Below are 10942 nucleotides of genomic sequence, written 5' to 3'. Positions count from 1 at the left end.
ACATGTATTACATTTCTCATATAAGATACCAACACTCTTTCCTGCTACAAGACACCAACACTCTTCCTGCTATAAGACACCAACACTCTTTCCTACAAGACACTAACACTCTTCCTGCAAGACACCAACACTCTTCCTGCTATAAGACACACACTCCTTCCATAAGGACACCAACACTCCTTCCGCGCAAGACACAATATTCTTCCCTATAAGACACTAATACTCCTTCCTGCTATAAGACACCAACACCTTCCTGCTAAGATACCAACACTCCTTCCTGCTACAAGACACCACACTCCTTCCTGCTACAAGACACCACACCCTTCCTGCCATAAGACACCAACACTCCTTCCTGCTATAAGACACCAACACTCCTTCCTTGCTATAAGACACTAACACTCTTCCTAAGCATGACACCAACACTCTTCCCTCATAAAGACACCACACTCCTTCCCACATAAGACACAACACTCCTTTCCTGCTATAAGACACCAACACTTTTCCTGCTACAAGACACCAAACACTTCTTCCTGCTATAAGACACCAATACTCCTTTCCTGCTATAAGACACCACACTCCTTCCTGCTACAAGACACCAACACTCTTTCCTGCCATAAGACACACACACTCCTTCCTGCTACAAGACACCAACACTCCTTCCTGCTACAAGACACCAACACCTTCCTGCTACAAGACACCAACACTCCTTCCTGCTACAAGACACCAACACTCCTTCCTGCTACAAGACACCAACACTTTCCTATAAGACACCACTCCTTCCTGCTGCTAAGACACCACACTCCTTCCTTCCCATAAGACACCAACACTCCTTTCCTGCTAAGACACCACACTCTCCTTGCTAAGACACAACACTCCTTCCTGCTACAAGACACCACACTCCTTCCTGCCATAAGACACCAACACTCCTTCCCTACAAGACACCACATCTCTTCCTGCTACAAGACACCAACACTCCTTCCTGCTAAGACACCAACACCTTCCCTGCTACAAGACACCAACACTCCTTCCTATAAGACAATTACTCCTTCCTGCTACAAGACACCAACACTCCTTCCTGCTACAAGACACCACACATCTTCTGCTATAAGACACCAACACTCCTTTCCTGCTAAGACACCAACACTCCTTCCCCATATAAGACACTCACATCTTTCCCACATAAGACACCAACACTCCTTTCCTGCTACAAGACACCACTCCTTCCTACATAAGACACCACATTCTTCCCTGCTATAAGACACCACACCTTCCTGCCATAAGACACCAACACTCCTTCCTTGCCATAAGACACCACACTCCTTCCTGCTACAAGACACCACACTCCTTCCCTACAAGACACCAATACTCCTTCCTGCTACAAGACACCACACCTTGCCACAAGACACTAAAACTCCTTCTTGCTATAAGACACCAACACTCCTTCCTGCTACAAGACACCAACACTCTTCCCATAAGACACCAACACCCTTCCTGCTACAAGACACCAACACTCCTTCCTACATAAGACACCACACCTTCCTGCTATAAGACACCAACACTCCTTCCTGCTATAAGACACCACACATCTTCCTACATAAGACACCAACACCCTTCTTGCTATAAGACACCAACACTCCTTCCTGCTATAAGACACTAACATCTTTCTTACATAAGACACCAACACTCCTTCCTAGAAGAAGATAACACATCTTTCCTGCTACAAGACACCAACACTCCTTTCTCATAAGACACCAACACTCCTTCCTGCTATAAGACACCAACACTTTCCTGCTAAGACACCAATATTCTTCCTTGCTATAAGACACCAAACCCTTCCTGCTATAAGACACTACACATCTTCCTGCATAAGACACTAACATTCTTTCTTGCATAAGACCAACACCTTCCACATAAGACATCACTCCTTCCCATAAGACAGCACACTCTTCCTGCTACAAGACACCACACTCCTTCCTGCTATAAGACACCAACACTTTCTCTGCTACAAGACACTACACCTTCCCTGCTATAAGACACAAACACTCCTTCCTGCTAAGACACCAATACTCCTTCTTGCTTCAAGACACCAACATCTTTCCTTACAGGACACCAACACTCCTCCTGCTAAAGACACTCACACCTTCCTGCAAGACACCAACACTTCTTCCTGCTACAAGACACCAACACTCTTCTGCTATAAGACACCAACATTCTTTCCTACATAACACACTCTCTCATAAGACACTACACTCCTTCCTGCTACAAGACACCAACACTCCTTCCTGCTACAAGACACCAACACATCTTCCTGCTATAAGACACCACACCTTCTTACAAGACACAACACTCCTTCCTGCTATAAGACACCAACACTCCTTCCTACATAAGACACCAACACTTCTTCCTGCATAAGACACCAACACCTCCTTCCTACATAAGACACCAACACTTCTGCCAAGACACCAATAACACTAAACTCCTTCCTGCATAAGACACAACACCCTTCTTGCTATAAGACACCACACTCCTTCCTGCTATAAGACACCACACTCCTTCCTGCTACAAGACACCACACCTCTGCTATAAGACACTATATTCTTCCACATAAGACACTCAATACCTCTTATAAGACACCAATATCTTTCCTGCTACAAGACACCACACATCTTCCCGTACAAGACACCAACACTCCTTTCTTGCTAAGACACTACACATCTTCCTGCTACAAGACACCAACACTCTCCTTGCCATAAGACACCAACACTCCTTCCTACATAAGACACCACACTCCTTCTGCTACAAACACCAACACTCCTTCCTGCTATAAGACACCAACACTCCTTCCTGCTACAGACAGCACACCTTCATATAAGACACCACACCCTTCCTGCTATAAGACACAACATTCTTCCTGCCATAAGACACCACACTCTTCCTGCTATAAGACACACACATCTTCCTGCATAAGACACTAACCTCTTTCTACATAAGACACCAACACTCTTTCCCTGCTAAGACACCACATTTCTTCCTGCTATAAGACACACATTCTTCCCGCTAGAAGACACTAACACTCTTTCTGCTTTAAGACACCAACACTCCTTCCTACATAAGACACTACACCTTCCTGCCATAAGACACCAACACTCCTTCCTACATAAGACACCAACACTCTTCCTGCATAAGACACCAACATCTTTCCTGCTAGAAGACACCAACACTCCTTTCTTGCTACAAGACACCAACACTCTTTCCTGCATAAGACACCAACACCTTCTTGCATAAGACACCAACATCTTCCTGCTACAAGACACCAACACTCTTCCTGCATAAGACACCAACACTCCTTCCTGCTACAAGACACCAACACTCTTCCTACATAAGACACCAACACTCCTTTCCTGCTGTAAGACACCAACACTCCTTCCTGCTAAGACACCAACACTCTTCCTACATAAGACACCAACACCTTCCTGCCATAAGACACCAACACTCCTTCCTACACAAGACACCAACACCTTCCTATAAGACACCAACACTCCTTCCTCATAAGACACCAACACTCCTTCCTGCTACAAGACACCAACACTCTTCCTGCTATAAGACACTAACACTCCTTTGCTTCAAGACACTAACAACACCTTCTTACATAAGACACCACACTCCTTTCCTGATAAAAGACACTAATACTCCTTTCTTGCTATAAGACACTAACATCTTCCTGCTACTAAGACACTAACACTCCTTCCTGCACACACACCTTCCTCTATAAGACACCACACTCCTTCCTGCTACAAGACACCAACACCTTCCTTGCTAAAGACACTAACACCTTCCCTAAGAAACACACATTCTTCTTACATAAGACACCAACACCTTTCCTGCTACAAGACACCAACACTCCTTCCTTGCTATAAGACACTAACACTCCTCCTGCTACAAGACACCACACTCTGCCATAAGACACCAACACTCCTTCCTTGCTATAAGACACCAACACTCCTTCTTGCTGCTAAGACACCACACTCCTTCCCGCTACAAGACACCAACACCCTTCCTGCTATAAGACACCAACACTCCTTCTGCTACAAGACACCAACACTCCTTCCTGCTATAAGACACTTTTTCTATAAGACATAAACACTTTTCCTAGTATAAGACACTAATACTCTTGCTATAAGACACTAACACTCTTTCCCTACATAAGACACCAACATCTTTCCTGCTATAAGACTAACACTTTTCTCTACAACACCACACTTTCCTCATAAGACACCAACACTCCTTCCTGCTAAAGACACCAACACTCCTTCCTGCTACAAGACACCAACACTCCTTTCCTCACAAGACACCAACACCTTCCTGCTACAAGACACACTCTTCCTATAAGACATCAATATCTTTCCTACATAAGACACCAACACTCCTTCCTGCATAAGACACCACACTCCTTCCTGCTACAAGACACCAACACTCCTTCCTACAAGACACCAACACTCCTTCCTGCTATAAGACACCACACTTCTTCCTGCTATAAGACACCAACACTCTTCTTGCTACAAGACACTAACATTTTCCTACATAAGACACTAACACATTTTCCTACATAAGACACCAACACTTGCTATAAAGACACCACACTCTTCCTTCTACATATAAGACACCAACACTCCTTTCCTGCTATAAGACACCAACACTCCTTCCTATAAGACACCAACACTCTCTTGCTACAAGACACCAACACTCCTTCCTGCTATAAGACACCAACACTCCTTCCTGCTATAAGACACCAACACTCCTTCCTGCTACAAGACACCAACATCTTTCCTGCTATAAGACACCAATACCTTCCACATAAGACACCAATACTCCTTTCCTGCTATAAGACACTAACACTCCTTCCTTACATAAGACACCAACATTCTTCCCACAAGACACCAACACCTCTTCCTGCTACAAGACACCAACACCCTTCCTGCTACAAGACACCAACACTCCTTCCACATAGACACCAACACTCCTTCCTACAAGACACCAACATCTTCCTACAAGACACCAACATCTTTCTTGCTATAAGACACCAACACTCCTTCCTGCTACATGAACACTCCTTCCTGCTACAAGACACCAACACTCCTTCCTGCTATAAGACACTACACCTTCCTGTATACAAGACACCAACACTTTCCTGCTACAGACACCACACTCCTTCCTGCTAAGACACCAACACTTTTCCCTGCTACAAGACACCACATACTCTTTGCTAAGACACCAACACTCTTCTTGCTATAAGACACCAAATTCCTTCCGACAAAGACACAACACTCCTTCTTGCTATAAGACACCAACACTCCTTCCTGCTATAAGACACCAACACTCTTTCCTGCTACAAGACACCACATTCTCTCCTGCCAAGACACCACCCTTCTGCTACATGACACTAACACCTTTCCTGCTACAAGACACCAACACTCCTTCCTACAAGACACCAACACTCTTCCGCTATAAGACACTAACACTCCTTCCTACAAGACACTAACACATCTTCCTGCATAAGACACCAACATCTTTCTTACATAAGACAATTAACATCTTTCCTGCTATAAGACACAACACTCTTCCTTGCTATAAGACACCACATCTTTCCTGCTAAGACACTCACAATTCTTCCTTGCTATAAGACACCAACACTTTCCTATAAGACACCACACTCTTCCTGCTATAAGACACAAACACTCTTTCCTGCTATAAGACACTAACACCTTTCTTGCTTAAGACACCAACATCTTTCCTGCATACTCACCTTCCACATAAGACACCACACTCCTTTCCTGTATAAGACACCAACACTTTTCTTACACAAGACACTAACACTCCTTCCTGCTATAAGACACCAACACCTTCCTGCTATAAGACACCACATTCTTCCTGCTACAAGACACCAACACTCTTCCTGCTACAAGACACCAACACTCCTCCCCATAAGACACCTAACACTCCTTCCTGCTATAAAGACACCAACACTCCTTCCTGCTATAAGACACCACATCTTCCTACATAAGACACCAACACTCTTCCTGCTACAGACACCACTCCTTTCCTGCTACAAGACACCACACTCCCTCATAAGACACAACACCCTTTCCTGCTACAAGACACCAACACTCCTTCCTGCTATAAGACACCAACACCTTCCCACAAGACACCAACACCTTCCTGCTACAAGACACCACACTCTTCCGCTACAAGACAATACTCCTTCCACAAGACACTCAACCTTCCTGCTACAAAGACACCAACATCTTCCTCATAAGACACCAACACCTTTCCTGCCATAAGACAACACTCCTTCCTGCTACAAGACGCAACACTTCCTTGCTATAAGACACCAACACTTTTCTTGTATAAGACACAACATCTTCCTACATAAGACACCAACACTCCTTCCTGCCATAAGACACCAAACTCCTTCCTGCTACAAGACACCACACATCTTCCTGCTATAAGACACACACTCTTCTACATAAGACACCTTCCTACATAAACACACTTCCTGCTATAAGACACCAACACTCCTTTCTTGCTATAAGACACTAACACTCCTTCCTACATAAGACACCAACACTCCTTCCCATGACACCAACACTCCTTCCTGCTACAAGACACCAACACCTTCCTGCTACAAGACACCAACACTCTTCCCTACAAGACACCAACACTCTTCCTGCTATAAGACACCACATTCTTCCTGCTATAAGACACCAACACTTCTTCTGCATAAGACACTACATCTTTCCTGTAAGACACTAACACTTTTCTACATAAGACACTAAAACTCTTTCCTACATACACACTAACACATCTTTCCCTATAAGACACCAACACTCTTTCTTACATAAGACACCAAAACCTTTCCTACAAGACACCACACTCTTCCTGCTACAAGACACCAAACATCTTCTGCTACAAGACACCAACACCTTCCTGCTACAAGACACCAACACTCCTTCCCACAAGACACCAACATCTTCTTGCTACAAGACACCAACACTCCTTCCTGCTATAAGACACCAACACTCCTTCCTGCAAGACACCACACTCCTTCCTACATAAGACACCAACACTCCTTCCTGCTACAAGACACCAACATCTTCCTGCTAAAGACACCAACACCTTCCACATAAGACACTAACACTTTTCTGCTACATAAGACACCACACTCTTCCTGCTATAAGACACCAACACTCCTTCCCAAGACACCAACACCTTTCCTGCCTAAGACACCAACACTCCTTCCTGCTACAAGACACCAACACTCCTTCCTGCTACAAGACACCAAACACTCTTCCTGACATAAGACACCAACACTCCTTCCTGCTACAAGACACCAACACTCCTTCCTACATAAGACACCAACACTCCTTCCTGCTATAAGACACCAACACTTTCTGCTACAAGACACCACACTCCTTCCTGCTACAAGACACCAACACCTTCCTGCTACAAGACACCAACACTCTTTCCTGCTACAAGACACCAACACTTTTCTACATAAGACACCAACACTCCTTCCCATAAGACACCAATACCTTCTTACATAAGACACCAACACTCCTTCCCTACACCACATTCTTCCTGCTACAAGACACCAATACTCCCTTCTTACATAAGACACCACATTCTTCCTGCATAAGACACCAACACTCTTCCTGCTACAAGACACCAATACCCTTCTGCTAAGACACCACACTCCTTTCCCATATACACAGCACACATTCTCTTGCTATAAGACACCACACCCTTCCCTACAAAGACACCACACTCCTTCCTACATAAGACACCACACTCCTTCCTTGCTATAAGACACCACATCTTCCTGCTATAAGACACCAACACTCTCTCCTGTTACAAGACACCAACATCTTTCCTGCTATAAGACACCACATTCTTCTCATAAGACACCACATCTTTCCTGCTATAAGACACCAATACTCCTTCCTTGCTACAAGACACCAATACTCCTTCCTGCTACAAGCACACTCCTTCCACACACTGCTCTTCCATAAGACACCACACTCCTTCCTTGCTATAAGACACCACACTCCTTCCTACATAAGACACCACATCTCCTTAAGACACCACACCTCCTGCTATAAGACACCAACCCCTTCCTACAAGACACCACACTCCTTCTCATAAGACACCAACACTCTTCCTGCTACAAGACACCAACACTCTGCTACAAGACACATCCTTTCCTACAAAGACACCACACCTTCCTGCTATAAGACACCACACTCTTCCTGCATAAGACACCACACTTTCCCTGGACACACCTCCTGCTACAAGACACCAACACCCTTCCTGCTACAAGACACCAACACTCCTTCCTGCTAAAGACACCAACATTCTTCCTGCTACAAGACACCAATACTCTTCCTACACCAATCTCCTGCCATAAGACACCAACACTCCTTCCTGCTACAAGACACAACACCTTCCTGTGCAACACCAACACCTTTCCTGACATAAGACACCAACACTCCTTCCTGCTACAAGACACCAACACCTTCCTTGCTACAAGACACCAACACTCCTTCCTGCCATAAGACACCAACATCTTTCCTAGAAGACACCAACACTTTCTCTGCTAAGACACCAACACCTTCCTAACAAGACACTCACTACTTTTCTTGCTAGATACACTTCAAAGACACCAACACTTTCCCAAGACACCAACACTCTTCCTGCTATAAGACACCAACACTCCTTCCTGCTACAAGACACCAACACTCCTCTGCTACAAGACACCAACACTCCTGCTACAAGACACCAACACTCCTTCCTCACAAAGACACCACACCTTCTCTTCCTTGCTACAAGACACAAACACTCCTTCCACATAAGACACCAACACCCTTTTCTGCTCAAGACACCAACACTCCTTCCTGCTACAAGACACCAACACTCTCCTGCTATGTGACACCACACCCTTCCTGCTACAAGACACCAACACCTTTCCTGCTACAAATACACACTCTCCTGCCATGACACCACACTCCTTCCTGCTACAAGACACCAACACTCCTTCCTGCTATAAGACACCAACACTTTCCTGCTATATAAGACACCAACACTGCTATAAGACACCAACACTCTTTCCTGCTAAAGACACTAACATCTCTTGCTACAAGACACCAACACTCCTTCCTGCATAAGACACAAACACTTTCCTGCTACTCAACACTCTCTCTGGCTCTAAGACACCAACACTCCTTCCTGCTATAAGAAGCACCAACACTCCTTCCTGCTATAAGACACCACACTCTTTCCTGCTATAAGACACCAACACTCCTTCCTGCCAAGACACCAATACTCCTTCCTGCTATAAGACACCAACACTCTTCCTGCTACAAGACACCAACACTCCTTCCTGCTACAAAGACACCAACACTCCCCATAAGACATTAACACTCCTTCCTGCTAAAGACACCAACATCCTTCCTGCTATAAGACACCACACTCTTCCTATAAGACACTACACCTTTCCTAGCAAAGACACCACTCTCTTGCTGCATACCACACTCTTCCTGCATAAGACACCAACACTTTCTCTTATATAGCATACATAACACTCCTTTCCTGCTACAAGACACCACACTCCTTCCTGCTACAAGACATTAACACTTTCCCTCCTTCAAGACACCAACACCTTCCTGCAGTGAAAGGTGTACAAGTTTTAATGGCTGGTGAAAACTAGTAGGTAGTAAACAACGGGCCAGACTAAGTAGGTTCCTCCAGTATTATGCACGGGTCTTCTGTTGTTTTCTTGTAAAAGTGAAATGAAAGTGATTTTTACCATTGCGAATTTTATTTACTTTTTCATTAACACAAAATGTCCAGGTCATGAGCCATAAAATTTTACAAACGTTGCTTAGTAAGACGGTGGAGCAGACTTTGTGTGAAAACCAACAAATTCTAGTATACTGTAGAAGTCCTTTTGGTGACGTGGTAGCGCCATTTTGACGTGGAGGTCATGGGTTCGGTTCCTGACTAGTGAGGTATTATTTGTAAAATGAAGTCTGCGTGCATTTGGACTTATGAGTATGTGTATGTCCTAGCGTGATAGTTTGCACACCACTGCAGGAAAGGACGGGACTGATAATTATACAGTACCCTCGTGGCCGACAGTGTGGGGGTGGTGGTGGTGGGGCCCCATACACTGTGTCCTGTTGTAGGTTAACGTCACCTCATAATACTTCAAGATGTGAATGACTCAAGGTATATAATTTTAACCTGATCATTGTTAGGTCAACCTTTCATTATTGCTAGTTCTCAAGTTACGAACTTACAGATACAACAGTCATCAGGTTTGCTCACTTAATATTAATGATACAAAATGTGATATAATGCTGATACACTACAACATAACATTAATGACAGGTCTGACATGTACAAAAAAAAGCTGCAATCAATAAGTAATTCCAAACAATGACCGTACAGGACCTACATATGTGGAAATTTGTGTGGTAACGTTTCTCTACGCATTCACGATACGGGAGTATAGTAACCAAATATTGTTTTTTACAGTATTAGTCTCATAAGATTGTTTCTTATTATAATTTAAGGTTGATCTCACATTAGCAACTATACCAGGCGTCGTGTTGTTTAACGTGTGCTGTATGAAGCTTCATCTATGGGCTGAAAATCAAAACTGAACCAGAGGACTCACAGGGTTTCGCTCCAGCGGTTCATTCTGACTGTCGAGGACACGGACTTTTTGAGGTGACTGTCTTAAATCTATGTGCCTTTACACACCACAATAATCTGCTGACGTACATTCGCTCAAAAAATTATCTGAAAAATATTGTTCATGACAATATGACACATCGGACGTATTTTTATGGGATATGGTAGAGGACCAAGGTAGAAGTGGCAGCCC

This window comes from Homarus americanus, unplaced genomic scaffold, assembly GCF_018991925.1.
Source record: "Homarus americanus isolate GMGI-L3 unplaced genomic scaffold, GMGI_Hamer_2.0 scaffold32583, whole genome shotgun sequence".
NCBI classification, from domain to species: Eukaryota; Metazoa; Arthropoda; class Malacostraca; order Decapoda; family Nephropidae; genus Homarus; species Homarus americanus.
Note: the sequence above shows the minus strand (reverse complement) of the source record.